This window comes from Bufo bufo, chromosome 1 (assembly GCF_905171765.1).
Source record: "Bufo bufo chromosome 1, aBufBuf1.1, whole genome shotgun sequence".
NCBI lineage: Eukaryota > Metazoa > Chordata > Amphibia > Anura > Bufonidae > Bufo > Bufo bufo.
In genome coordinates, this window is record NC_053389.1 from 412509542 (window position 1) to 412525326 (window position 15785).

General features: G+C 38.8%; 1 non-coding gene across 1 annotated transcript; it reads right to left on the reverse strand.

Annotated features, from left to right (window-relative positions):
• Positions 1 to 15200: 15200 nt before the first annotated feature.
• Positions 15201 to 15311, reverse strand: LOC120987429. Its single transcript, XR_005776032.1, has one exon. It is a non-coding gene; the product is annotated as a U6 spliceosomal RNA (small nuclear RNA).
• Between the last annotated feature and the right edge of the window lie 474 nt (positions 15312 to 15785).

Below are 15785 nucleotides of genomic sequence, written 5' to 3' on the forward strand. Positions count from 1 at the left end.
GGGGGTAAGGATCACGGACGGAAATACGGTTGAGCTCACAGAAGTCCAGACATGGTCTAAGGGTACCATCTTTTTTTTTTTTTTACAAAGCACAACCCAGCAGCCACTGGGGATTTGGATGGTCTGATATGACCATTCACCAAGCTCTCGGTGATATACTCTCGCATGGCCTTTCTTTCGGGCTCCGAAAGATTATACAACCGAGATTTTGGCAGTTTAGCTCCTTGAATAAGATTGACGGGACAATCATACTCCAGATGCAGGGGTAAATCCTGGTTACCACTCTCGGAAAACACATGAGAAAATTCGGAAATGAACGAGGGTACAGTTTTAGTGGTGACCACAGAGAAAGACGCATTAAGACAGTTGTCCATGCAAAAATCACTCCAATCGAGAATCGGTCTTGCTTGCCAGTCGATGGTAGGGTTATATTTGCTTAACCGTGGTAAGCCCAAAACCATCAGAGCAGGCAGACCCTCCAACACATAAATGAGACAGATTCCTGATGGAAATCACCCACTCTTAAATGGATGTCATTTACCACCTGCGACAGGCATTTTTGGGTAAGAGGTGCAGAATCAATTGCAAAGACAGAAATGCTTCTCTCTAGTTAACTAGTAGTCAACCGATGAATACGAACAAACTGTCCATCAATCAGGTTAACCCCAGCCCCACTGTCGATAAATACCTTGATTTTCACAGTTTTGGACTCTAGCGCCACCTCGGCAGACAGGTGAAATCGGGTACTACCAATAAATCACAAAAGTAGGTTTTCTTGCTCCCCACCCACACCACCAATAGTAATTTGGGAATTAAGCGTTTTTTTTTGTTTACACCTTGATGCTTAATGTACGGACAAATATTCACGAAATGTCCCTTCTTTCCACAACAAAAACAGACTCCCTTCATATGACCAGAGATCTTACCAGCAGTCCCAGGAGTAGCTCCCCCCAACTGCATAGGCTCCTCACAAGGCATAACCACAGGTGTCTCTTTACCATAAGTGTCAAAGGAAGCCGCCACCTTATTTGACAGTACGTCCTGAGGGTGAGGACCCTTAGGTCTCCCCCTCAGGCGTCTATCCAGACATACAGCAAGGGACATAGCTGCTTCCAATGACTCAGGTTTTTCATGTAAGACCAATGCGTCCTGCAGCCTCTCAGATAGACCCTGACAGCTGCATGCATGCTAGCTTTATGGATGTGCACCTGTGACTTTGGACGTGCTAGTCTACATTTTCTTGCAGTATGTTGGGAAAGGAGATCATCATATTTCTGCACACTTTTCATACATTGGACTCAATAATAAAACAGTATGCAATAAGCTCCTAAGTGCCCCCTAGTGGTGGGAGTTAGAATGTTATTTACCTCTATGAATAAAGGCACTGTAGCCACTACAAAGGACCTAAAAATTGCACCATTTAAAAAGTTGGACATGCACTTTAAGTGCAAATTATCTGTGTACTTAGAGAAGTGTTGAGGAGTTATCATTTAGTCAATGGATAAAGTTAAACATATAAGAATAAAATGATAACCTAAGAGCAGAACTGTGAAATTTACATGGCGTAATCTCTTTGGTGACAAGGATACCGGATACATTTCCTTTAAAGTATTTCCTTTTATAGTTTTGTAGTTAATTTGACATTTATTATCCACTTGAGTGCACGGGAGTTTTATTTTCCTTTCTATATGCTTTATGACGGCAGAAATGTCAGCTTTTTTTTCACTGTCCAATGCCTTTATAAATGTAAATAGAAGGCCACATATTTCATTCTGCATGGGAAGAATACAGTCAGAACCAGAAATGGATTAGTTCTTGTTGTAGTAGAACTGGTTTTCTTTAAATTATTTGAGATTACAGTAAGCCAAACAACACATTAAAATGTCATTGTAAAAGGTTAAAACATCTCTTAGGGAACAATAGCTGTATAAACGAGAAAAATATTTAAAAGCATTTATATTTAGGTCTCTTGAGCCATGAATTGCCTAAGGAAAACTGAAAGAGGCATCATTGTGTGACAGGTGAGAAAATATATACAGCCGTGATAGCTCAGCAGAGTCAGAAAGTCTGCAAATATATTTCAATTATAAACAGTCAGTGTTTTGTGGCAGCCATGAGAAAGTTTACAAACTTTGGTGCCATAATGATCTATTGTTCTGTAGTGCATGTAGAAGGTTAAAGAGAACATGGTTTATGATCACCCACTTGGAGCATTGTTCTGTATATTCTCGATGAATGCATTAAGTTTCAGTCAGGCAAAAGTGCAATTATAGCTCTGTTCCTGGATCATATAGTTCTTATCTATTACTTCAGATATCATCTTCACATGTTATGAGTGATTAGTGAGCCTTTACTAATGGTATTATTAGTAATTGGGTAATATGCTATTATAATATTTCATAGTTAGGATTTCTACTTTAATACAAATGCTAACGCAAAATTATTATTTTTTTGTGTAAAATGTATTTTTGCCTTTTATCATTACCGTATGTTGTTTTAAAAAACTAGTGATAAACTAGTTCAAAATATGGGGGTCATTTACTAATTTAAATTTGCCTAAATTAGGCCGTATTTCAGGTGCAGATTGTGGCGCAACGGTTAGTAAGGCAAAAAAAACTAATAAATATAACAAAAACCGAGGTCAGGACAATAACAAACCTCTGGACACATTTTAGAGGAGACGCCTGATGAAGCCAAGGTGAAACGTGCATTGAGGTGTGTTCTCTTGGGCCCCTTGCCCCACACTCCCTCCAACATCTCCACAGGTTGGTTATTGTCCTGAAAATAGAATAGGCACTCTTATATCTGGTTCAGTAGGTAGGCAATGCGACTCAAACAATATAATAATACTGGGTGGATTTATTGATAGCAGTATATAACAATATGCAATTGATAATGAAAACCTAATACTTCAATACTCAAATTAAATAAATAAAACACACTTAAAATTGATATATAAAATACACATAAAACCATCCACTGTTATAGCTAGTGGACAGCTAGAGGTCCAGTCCAATGATAGGAGGGGCACGGTGTTAGTCCACTATCTAAAGCAGCGGCTAGCAACAAGTAAACTACCAGAGAACCATGTGAATAAATATATGTGCAAATACATATAAATAAAAAATTCCTAAAGTGACGTGTTGAAACTGGTGACTAAATAGCCAGTGTATAAAGGTGACAAGGTATATAAAACATATGATGAAAACACTAAAAGTGAATTGATATATAATAAATATAAATAAATAGGTAAATATCTCTGGTAAATCAATATAATTGCTGACTCCCGCTTATAATGGTGTTCCACAAAGATGTCACTATCAGTATAAAAAGTGTGTGGTCTGGATCACTGTTTCATCCACATAGTTGTCCGCAAATAGAATATGTTAAAGCAGGTAGGCTGTATCTATAAACGGCCACGGCAATAGTATAGATGTATCCAATGGTATGGCAATTCAAATAGAACAATAATGTCAATGTGGCAAACAATGTAACGGAATACCTGGACAACAGTGCGTATATATCCAGCTATATTGTATCAATCCACATATGTCGGAGCTGCTAGCTTTTACTCACATATGTTCCCACCGTGGCGTCCCACGAGGTATAAGTTCGGGTAAGCTTGTTTCTCTATAGCGCAACTGCGCTTAGACGCTTGTAGTGCTGTCTCTCTCCGGCTGTGAATGCAAATGCTGGTTATGTCGCAATATCAGTCCACGTCCGGTTTCCTTGGTTGAAATCAATGTTCCACCTGTCTAGGTCAATGCTAGTGCCGGAACATCAGATGCATCAATCAATTTCTAATGGCTCCAAGTAATTTCGCAGCTCAGTTTTCTTTCAGAGCTGCATTCCTGGCATCCTTAAGAAAGCGCTTTCTCAATATCATATAAGATTATTACCGGTATGTTGTCAGGTCCAAATGTCCTTTGCCAGACGCGTTTCAAAGGCTTCCTGCCTTCTTCCTCAGTGGCTCATTTGGAACTGACTCGCTGACCGGCTTTTTATCCTCCATCAGGTTCTTTAATAAACCTGCAATGGACCCAAATGGATCTGGGTTTCATAGGCGCATTTAGTTGGTATTGCGGTAGTCATGCGGTATATATGCGGTTTCTTATACAGCCGTGCGTTTTTTGTACAGCATTGCGTTTTTTTGTCTTCTGTGTCGCTATATTCACCTGTATCATTCTACATAACAAATATTTAATTTTTCTAATTGTGGTAATTAGAAAAATTAAATATTTGTTATGTAGAATGATACAGGTGAATATAGCGACACAGAAGACAAAAAAACGCAATGCTGTACAAAAAACGCACGGCTGTATAAGAAACCGCATATATACCGCATGACTACCGCAATACCAACTAAATGCGCCTATGAAACCCAGATCCATTTGGGTCCATTGCAGGTTTATTAAAGAACCTGATGGAGGATAAAAAGCCGGTCAGCGAGTCAGTTCCAAATGAGCCACTGAGGAAGAAGGCAGGAAGCCTTTGAAACGCGTCTGGCAAAGGACATTTGGACCTGACAACATACCGGTAATAATCTTATATGATATTGAGAAAGCGCTTTCTTAAGGATGCCAGGAATGCAGCTCTGAAAGAAAACTGAGCTGCGAAATTACTTGGAGCCATTAGAAATTGATTGATGCATCTGATGTTCCGGCACTAGCATTGACCTAGACAGGTGGAACATTGATTTCAACCAAGGAAACCGGACGTGGACTGATATTGCGACATAACCAGCATTTGCATTCACAGCCGGAGAGAGACAGCACTACAAGCGTCTAAGCGCAGTTGCGCTATAGAGAAACAAGCTTACCCGAACTTATACCTCGTGGGACGCCACGGTGGGAACATATGTGAGTAAAAGCTAGCAGCTCCGACATATGTGGATTGATACAATATAGCTGGATATATACGCACTGTTGTCCAGGTATTCCGTTACATTGTTTGCCACATTGACATTATTGTTCTATTTGAATTGCCATACCATTGGGTACATCTATACTATTGCCGTGGCCGTTTATAGATACAGCCTACCTGCTTTAACATATTCTATTTGCGGACAACTATGTGGATGAAACAGTGATCCAGACCACACACTTTTTATACTGATAGTGACATCTTTGTGGAACACCATTATAAGCGGGAGTCAGCAATTATATTGATTTACCAGAGATATTTACCTATTTATTTATATTTATTATATATCAATTCACTTTTAGTGTTTTCATCATATGTTTTATATACCTTGTCACCTTTATACACTGGCTATTTAGTCACCAGTTTCAACACGTCACTTTAGGAATTTTTTATTTATATGTATTTGCACATATATTTATTCACATGGTTCTCTGGTAGTTTACTTGTTGCTAGCCGCTGCTTTAGATAGTGGACTAACACCGTGCCCCTCCTATCATTGGACTGGACCTCTAGCTGTCCACTAGCTATAACAGTGGATGGTTTTATGTGTATTTTATATATCAATTTTAAGTGTGTTTTATTTATTTAATTTGAGTATTGAAGTATTAGGTTTTCATTATCAATTGCATATTGTTATATACTGCTATCAATAAATCCACCCAGTATTATTATATTGTTTGAGTCGCATTGCCTACCTACTGAACCAGATATAAGAGTGCCTATTCTATTTTCTATACATTCGTTTTTTGGTGATTGGGTACAACATCAGTTTGGTGCACCTTTCCATCATAAAATCAGAGGTGAGCCGTCCCTTATTTCTCTTTTATGGTTATTGTCCTGACCTCGGTTTTTCTTATATATATTTTTTTTTTCCTTATGTTTCTCCTGGTCCTACAGAGACTTAGGGGTGGTTAATCCTTTGAATGGGTATGTTACTTATTTACAAATGGTCACGTGGACCAATAGTTGTCTCTAGGTTTACACGTGTGAATATTACTTAATATAAAACATAACATTTATTGTCTTTTGATAAAATACTGTACTAGACTCCCACTTTTAAAATTGTCAGCTATGTCTGCAATCTTGTTACTTAAACTGTAATCCTCCTAGTGGCGCTACTGGGTTGCTGGAGGTTCAAATGTCTACCCTGCCTCACTGCCTCTTTTCCTTTTCCCTATAATGAGTGATGTAAACTGGTACTATCACTGTTATTTTCACAGTGTCTAATGGCTAGCGGTCTGAGGGGAACACTCTCTGAATCGGGCCTCCCTGTCTATGTAGCTCTATGTATTAATCGCTGATTTTTAGCTGCAGACATAAGTTGTCTAAAACACATGCACTAAATCGCTCTGCCCCCCGACATTTTCGCCAACCACTTGGCGTCCTCAGGGGTTCGGGCAGTCTGCCATCACTACTGTCATTGCCCATCCTTAGCAGTTTCTGGGCAGCAGATTATTGTTCACACAGCAAACATTGATTTAATGTGCTAAATGAGTGATCATTTCACTCGAAGAACCAGTGTTTTGCTTGTTCATAGGATGATCATCAGTTGGGCTGCTTCATACTGAGATGAAGTTGTCCCATTGGTTAAATAGTAGACAGTACTATACAGTCTTGAATCTATCAGTCTAATTTCTCATGCTTTAATGCAGTTTTTATAATTTTTATGTTGGAGGATGCAATTGTATGTGAATAAGCCAACCTTTTAATGCCTTGGTGGTAATGCAACGTAAAAAGGTCAAGGTTTATTTTGCAATGCAATATGTGAACTATGGGCCAGTGTCCAAATGTTAGCACTTAGATTTGTGAAATACTTGATTTTGGATATGTTATAAAAAAAATGGAACACCCCATGATTATCAGCTTACTTGATAAACTAAATCCCAGCGAGAATATACGCATGGAAAAGTTAGAGCAAAAGCACAAACTGTACAGTACAGGCGATAGAACTGCCTCTGGTTTTCTACAAATATACCTTTCCACTAATTTATTATCATCTCCATACCTTTAATTAAAGGAATTAATATATTCAGCCTAATTGCCTAAACCTTAAGCATGGCAATGCAACATTCAAAATATATATTGACTCATCACTTAGACATGTCAAGCTGTCATTAACTTATTAATTACGCAGTCTTTGAAGTGAATAGAACAGGGCAGAGATAGAAAAGAATGAAATCAAAGCTACAGCGTGAAATTGAGAGTATTACATGTTCCAATACGAAACAGCAGCTGATATACCGATCCTAGCCCTAAATCTAGTATATTGTCAATTGCTTCATAACCTGAGAGATGAAGTTAGGTTAGTTTCATTGGCAGTGAGTTTTATCATTTCAGATTCAACTTTCCTTCTTAAAATACTTTGCTTAATTATTATAAGGAGCACAAAAGGGATTTTCATGATTCCATCTGAAAGAAAGCAGAAGACATGACTTCCAAGATGGTTGAGCCTCCCTTGTATATTTATGTTTCGATCCCTATGGAGAAGGGGATCCTTGGCAATGTTCTCACCCCTCAATAGGAAACCTGAGCTGCCTATAGTCCTATAACATAGCCATGTGCCATGATGCAAATAGCCCCATACAAAAGCTCAAAGCTGTTAAAATGTACTGTCAACTGGGGGTAGGGCTAAGGTCATGGCTGAATTTGCTGTAATGTCTGTCTGAACCAAACTGTTTGTGAATGAGATGCTGGATATGCAAACAACTTCTTTAGTATAGGCAAATATTATTCACAAAGCACCGGCCCTCAAGGGACAGTCTGTATCAGGACCCCAGCTATCATGCATCATCTATAGTACTTATCTCCTCAAATGGGACAGAGACCTTTTGGGCTCCCTCAGGCTTCTGTACCTGGATATGAGTGCAACCCTATGGCTATGCTTCTGTTCTCCGCATTAGTGGGGCCTGTGGCAGCTCTCAACATCATGTGCCTTGTCCCTTATCCATAGTCAAACCCTCATCTAATGTATCAGACAATATCAGTCATTTTGAGGCAAGGGATCCCTGGTGCCATTTTTTAAAATAGTATTATGACCCTCTTGCCGATAGGAACCCTGTGCAGCTGCACAGGCTGCAACAAAGATATGTCTGCACCTGACCCAGGCCAACCTATCCCTACTGTACATCAAGTCCAGTCCAATGGGACCAAGGTGAGCCTTAACTGTTAAGACATGGTTTGGAATTTTGTATATTGATTGCCTATCCTCAGGGTAGACCATCAAACTGATTTGTGGGCGTCTGACACCCACCACCCCCACCGATCAGCTAATTGAAGAGATAGTGGCGCTTACTGGGTGCCTGGGCCAGTGACGCCATCGTACATTGGTCACATGACCTAGACACAGATCAGTCCCATTCAAGTGAATGGGCCTGAGTTGCAATACCAAGCACAGCCGCATTACAATGTAAAGTCCTTTGCTTGGTAACCTATGAGAAGGACACTTCGCTTGGATCCCCACCAATCAGATATTAAAGACATATCCTGAGGATAGGCCATCAAATATACAAATCTCAGAAAACTCATTTAAAATGCTCCCATATTACAAACATGTGAATGGCCTTATAATACTAGTAATATGTCGAGTAGTAATATAAAGTGATATGATTCACAGTAGACAGTATATTATCTTATATACATGTCCACACTTTCTGTTCTAATTTCTATATAGTATTAGTTATAGAGTTAAATGGTTTGTATTTTAAGAATTAAAAATGTAATACCACACGTAACTCACGGAAAAGAGTGGCGCTGTTTCTGGAATGAAGCAACCTTTCTATTTTTAAAGGCCCCTTAAGCCAATGTAGAGTTACTATACAAAATTATATGATAATAAAGATAATAAATACCGTAATACTAAACCTTTTATTTGTTTTATTGGTGACTACAGCCCCCACCTCCTTACTATAGTTTGTCCTTCGAGGACACATCTAGGGTTAATTTCCCTTTACTGCTACAGGGCAGAAGAGATACAGTACGTGTATGCACTGCAGGAATTGGCAGCAGCGGTTAGTTATAGGCTGCACACATATAAATCATGCAGGGCTGTATTTATCCCAGGCTGTGACAGAAACGTCACATGGTCTGCTGCTACTGTGCCCTTTTCTTTTCACAGTCCTTTACGGCTGCCTTTTAAGTTTTAGTAATTGGTGAAGGGCGTGCCTGAAGATCACTGAGAGTGAGCGCAAGATAAAAGGCAGGTAATGAGAGGTTCTCTTTGATGGGATGCCTGACCTGCTTTTATAATTCCTAATTTTTGCGCAACTCCTGCAACATTTAGTAAGTGAAACAAATTTGCTGAGCCTCACCCAAATTCCTTGAAATGAGTTGTGAATGTTATATTGGCTCCAAGCTGAAGTAACATATTTTTTTTATTTAATTAACACGTCTCTCTATCTCTACCTATCTATTTATCTCTACCTATCTATCTACCTATCTACCATCGACCTACTATCTATCTATCTATCTATCTATCTATCTAATTATCTATCTATTTATCTATCTATTATCTATCTATTTATCTATCTATCTATCTAATTATCTATCTATTATCTATCTATCTATCAATCTATATATTTATCTATCTCATATCTATCTATCGATATTCTATCTATCTATCTCTATCTATCTATCTATCTCATATCTATCTATCTCATATCTATCTATCTATCTATCTATCTATCTCATATCTATCTATATATTTATCTATCTCATATCTATCTATCGATATTTTATCTATCGATATTCTATCTATCGATATTCTATCTATCTATCTATCTATCTATCTATCTATCTATCTATCTATCTCCTATCTATCTATCTATCTATCTAATCTATCTACTATCTACCATCGATCTACTATCTACCTATCTAGTATCTATCTATCTATCTATCTATCTATCTATCTATCAATCTATCTATTTATCTATCTCATATCTATCTATCTATCTCATATCTATCTATCTCTATCTATCTATCTATCTCATATCCATCTATATATTTATCTATCTCATATCTATCTATCGATATTTTATCTATCGATATTCTATCTATCGATATTCTATCTATCTATCTATCTATCTATCTATCTATCTATCTATCTATCCATTCATATCTATCTAATTATCTATCTATCTAATCTATCTACTATCTACCATCAATCTACTATCTACCTATCTAGTATCTATCTATCTATCTATCTATCTATCTCATATCCAGGGGTGGACTGGGAACTTAAAGTGGCCCTGGAAAAAATTACAAAAAGTGGCCCTGTTTTGGGTCCAAATTTATGGAAGGCAGGGCCAACACAATTAGGCTGGGCCTGCAATACCATATTACGGCACATATCACAGTCTATCACACAATAATGCCCCCATCAGCACAAAATATATCCCCAAAAGCTTCCACAGGCCGGCCGTTAGTAGGGCTCAGGCGGCCCCTTGGGCATTAGTCCATCGGTAATTTTCCCTGTAAGGTCTGTGGCCAATCAGCTCCTGCTCATATCTATCTATCTATCTATCTATCTATCTACTATCGATTTAGTATCTATCTGCATGTAACAATATTTATAGCGAAAGAACAAATGGATTATTATTATTTTGTTAATTGTAAATGCTGTAATCAATTACTTACCCATCAAACAATTTTGCATATAAGCTTGAGATACAGTTACATGACGTCACTTCACCACAAGTTAAATGTTTCTGTATGGAAAAAAAATCACAAATGAAATAAAAAAAGAGAGAGACTGTGGGAAATTCTGAGATAACTGCAAGGCTGCTTGGGATGCTTTTTTTCTCATAGAATTTAAATTAATTTGAATGTGACCACAGTTTTCCTACAGCTTGTGACTTTGTGTTGCTGTTTACCCCCAACCTTAGATTTTCTTCATACATATCTTCATTCAGCATTTTAAAACACAAGTAAAAAAAACTCTGAACTGTAAAGACTTTTTAAAAGTGCTTTCAGTGGTGTTTTTTTTTATATTTTTTGTCATTTGTATAGGATTTTTTTTAATACAATACAGAAGCAGATGAAGAAATATGTCAGAAAAAATACTGTACCAGAGCTGCTGAATATGTTGTAATAAATATATTATTATTATTATTATTATTATTATTATTATTATTATTATTATTATTCTGTGCTTGGATGCAAACATTCTGACCTAAAATAATGCAACAAAACGCTAAATCCAAAAAATGGTCATGGCTCTAAGACATCCATATTGGAAAAGTAATAGAGACACATCTTAAAGTTAAATATTAACAATAAATAACTTTTCTCATTTAAAAGAGTCCAAAATTCTGTGCTGATGAGTTTCGTAATATATTTTTAAAGTAGCTGAATCTTTGTTTTCTGAAGTAGACCTCCAAATGCCCTGAGGAAGAATTACAACATAACAGATTCTTGTTGACTGTAGCCACCACTAGAGGGAGTTGAGGACCTTACTGCCTGCTATCTATATATACAATCGTCTATGTTCCCCTCAGTACTTTATGCTGGCAACCATTACCTTATGTTCTAAACTGAGATGCATGTAGGGGATTTAAAGTTCTGGGTTAGTAAAAACTAAACCTTCTTTAAGTTTTTGTGTTGGCCATTTCCATGGAAATCTGCATGCCTTTTTTAATATTAATCACACAATGGTCCAAAGCACTTCACCATAGGAAGTGCAGCGGTACACTCCTCAGCATACTACCACAACCGCACAAAAAACGGAGTGCAAAAACACCTAAATCATTAAAAATATAATTTTATTGAAGGCAATATTAAAAAGTATTAATCATGACATTACATAATATAACGTGATGGCAGGGAACAACAACTGCACAGCACCTCTGTACCTCCCTCAAAAACAAACGGAATGAGGAATGTATAGGCCGTACCATAGATGAATAATGAACAGAGCATAACCCCCATCAGCCAGTGCACTGCGCCCAGCACTTACAAGTTAGCTGGGTGCTCACCTAATGCCGCTCTAATATGCGACCAGACATGTGCCTATAATTCAATAAATAATAATGTCCCAATATGGTACACATACAGTACAGACCAAAAGTTTGGACACACCTTCTCATTCAAAGAGTTTTCTTTATTTTCATGACTATGAAGGCATCAAAACTATGAATTAACACATGTGGAATTATATACATAACAAACAAGTGTGAAACAACTGAAAATATGTCATATTCTAGGTTCTTCAAAGTAGCCACCTTTTGCTTGGATTACTGCTTTGCACACTCTTGGCATTCTCTTGATGAGCTTCAAGAGGTAGTCCCCTGAAATGGTCTTCCAACAGTCTTGAAGGAGTTCCTAGAGATGCTTAGCACTTGTTGGCCCTTTTGCCTTCACTCTGCGGTCCAGCTCACCCCAAACCATCTCGATTGGGTTCAGGTCCGGTGACTGTGGAGGCCAGGTCATCTGGCACAGCACCCCATCACTCTCCCTCATGGTAAAATAGCCCTTACTATCAAAGTTTTCCCAATTTTTCGGCTGACTGACTGACCTTCATTTCTTAAAGTAATGATGGCCACTCGTTTTTCTTTACTTAGCTGCTTTTTTCTTGCCATAATACAAATTCTAACAGTCTATTCAGTAGGACTATCAGCTGTGTATCCACCTGACTTCTCCTCAACGCAACTGATGGTCCCAACCCCATTTATAAGGCAAGAAATCCCACTTATTAAACCTGACAGGGCACACCTGTGAAGTGAAAAACATTTCAGGGGACTACCTCTTGAAGCTCATCAAGAGAATGCCAAGAGTGTGCATAGCAGTAATCAAAGCAAAAGGTGGCTACTTTGAAGAACCTAGAATATGACATATTTTCAGTTGTTTCACACTTGTTTGTTATGTATATAATTCCACATGTGTTAATTCATAGTTTCGATGCCTTCAGTGTGAATCTACAATTTTCATAGTCATGAAAATAAAGAAAACTCTTTGAATGAGAAGGTGTGTCCAAACTTTTGGTCTATACTGTACCTAATGAGAGATTGCAGGTGCAGAGGTGGTGGCGCTCGCGAAATGCACGTCGAAGAGCGCCAACATATTGGGGCATTATTATTTATTGAATTATAGGCACATGTCTGGTCGAATATTAGAGCGGCATTAGGTGAGCACCCAGCTAACTTGTAAGTGCCTATACATTCCTCTTTCTGTTTGTTTTTGATTGAGGTACAGAGGTGGTGTGCAGTTGTTGTTCCCTGCCATCACGTTATATTATGTAATGTCATGATTAATACTTTTTAATATTGTCTTCAATAAAATTATATTTTTAATGATTTAGGTGTTTTTGCACTCCATTTTTTGTGAGGTTTTGGTAGTATGTATTTTTTAATGCAGCTTTACATTTAATATTAAATCCAGTGGGGAAAGTGCCATAAGCTGTGCCTAAGCTGCTTCCAAGGCATGGCACAGAGCCATCCAGAATCTCGCTCTGCACTGATGAGGGGAAGGCACTATGAAACAGCTGTCTATGGATGGTTATCTGGCTGGGCTATACTCCCTTGTCAAATCCCAAGGCTTGTTGGAAAGTCAGACTTGGACTCATAGGAAGCCACTTCCAATAGGTGGCGCTGGCGAGATGATTATTTTTCTTGGAAGATACCTTTTTGCATATTCGTTTCCCATGGTGCACTGACAATAAGTATCCATACAGACTTGTCTCTTTTAGGAGATTCAGCACCCTGCCTAAGTCCTTTTCTTACCTGCAGCTTTCTGTGCTGTGCCTCAGTCCTCCTTGCTGCTCTTAGTTTTTTCTGGCTGCAGCAGTGACAATCTGTGCACACAGGTCACCACTGCAGCCTCAACAGTGACGTCCCATACAGTGCTGAGGAAAGGGATTGGCTGCATTGTGAGCTGTGTGTCATGCTGCCAGTGCACATCGGTGGACGCAGTATCAGCCACAAAATGCCCGCAATCTGTGCAAAACCCGGTATTGCCCCAGGTGCCCTTTCGTGGAGGAAACATCTTATCACCTGTTTTGGGAGTGCCGCTTTGCACAGCGCCTGTTGGATGCCCTGGAACATGAACTCAAAGACTCTGTGCCCAGGAACAGCCTGCAATACACTTCGGTGCTGTATGGACTATTTCCTGGGACTCATACTGTCGGAGCCATCCAGGAGTCCTGGCGCCTTATGAACTGTTTTAAGGACGCTATTTGGTTGGCTAGGAACCGGCTCATTCTCAGGAAGGAGAACACGTCCGTCCATAGTCTGCTGCAGGATTACAACATCTTGGACGTCGACGAAGAAGAAGAGGACTAAACCCCTCTCCTTCCCACTCTCCCCCCCCCCCCCGTTTGTTTTTGTCTTCTCAATAAAGCTAAGGGCATATGATCCCCCCTCCCTACCCCCTCCTTCCCACCTCCCCTTCCCTCATCACTGTCTAAATGCTTTGTTGGAAGGTTTTGTGATTGAATAGGTATGCTAGTGTAGCATTCATTGCGATGTATAGTGTAGCTTAGCCTGTGCGTTACATAACAATGCCATGCTCACAAAAATGAATGTAAGTAATTTATTAAGTGCTGATTCGTGGCCTGTGCTGCGTCACAGTACTAAAGTATGTATGTATGACGACTGATTGTAATAAAGATGTTTCAACCAAAAAAATCAGCCACAAAATGGCTTTGGGCATGTGATTTCCCCTCCCTACCCCCTCCTTCCCACCCCCCTCCTCTCATCACTGTCTAAATGCTTTGTTGGAAGGTTTTGTGATTGAATAGGTATGCTAGTGTAGGTTAGCCTGTGCTTTACATAACAATGTCATGCTCGCAAAGAAGACTGTAAGTAATGTATTAAGTGCTGCCTCGTGGCCTGCGCTGCGTTGCAGTACTAAAGTATGTATGTATGACAATTGATTGTAATAAAGGTGTTTTCAATTTAAAAAAATCTGCCGCAAAATGGACCAGAGCACAGAAGCAGCGGGGTAGAATACGGGCAAATATCTCTTCTTTTGTTATTTTATTACATTTACAAGGGCTGCCTGAGTTTTTACTGAACTTGGACAACCCCTTGTAAATGTTTAGCACTAATTACAATTTTGTCCAGATATACTAGATGGCTGCCATTGTCTCTCCTGACTCCCCATCCACATCCACAATTGAATCTGCAAAATGGGCATATTTATAATAGGGGGTGTGGAATAAACCATTGGGAGATTAAGATAAAATTCCCCACCACCAATGTCACAGGCAAAACTAAGTGCCATTGCAAAATCTATAACAGGCCTGCCAAACATCATGTTAATGTTTTTTTAAATTTTAAATTTATTTATTTTTTATGGAACGCCTCACAAATTTGAATGTCATTCTTGCGCAGTGACCATGCTAACCTTCTTTGTATAGTTCTAATTTTTATTAGTATTTGTGTTGCCGAAGCGAGCACTAAATCAAGTTTTTTGTTAAACATATTTTTGTCACTATATATATACACTCACCTAAAGAATTATTAGGAACACCATACTAATACGGTGTTGGACCCCCTTTTGCCTTCAAAACTGCCTTAATTCTACGTGGCATTGATTCAACAAGGTGCTGATAGCATTCTTTAGAAATGTTGGCCCATATTGATAGGATAGCATCTTGCAGTTGATGGAGATTTGAGGGATGCACATCCAGGGCTCGAAGCTCCCGTTCCACCACATCCCAAAGATGCTCTATTGGGTTGAGATCTGGTGACTGTGGGGGCCATTTTAGTACAGTGAACTCATTGTCATGTTCAAGAAACCAATTTGAAATGATTCGAGCTTTGTGACATGGTGCATTATCCTGCTGGAAGTAGCCATCAGAGGATGGATACATGTTCTCATTCTGTTTACGCCAAATTCGGACTCTACCATTTGAATGTCTCAACAGAAAT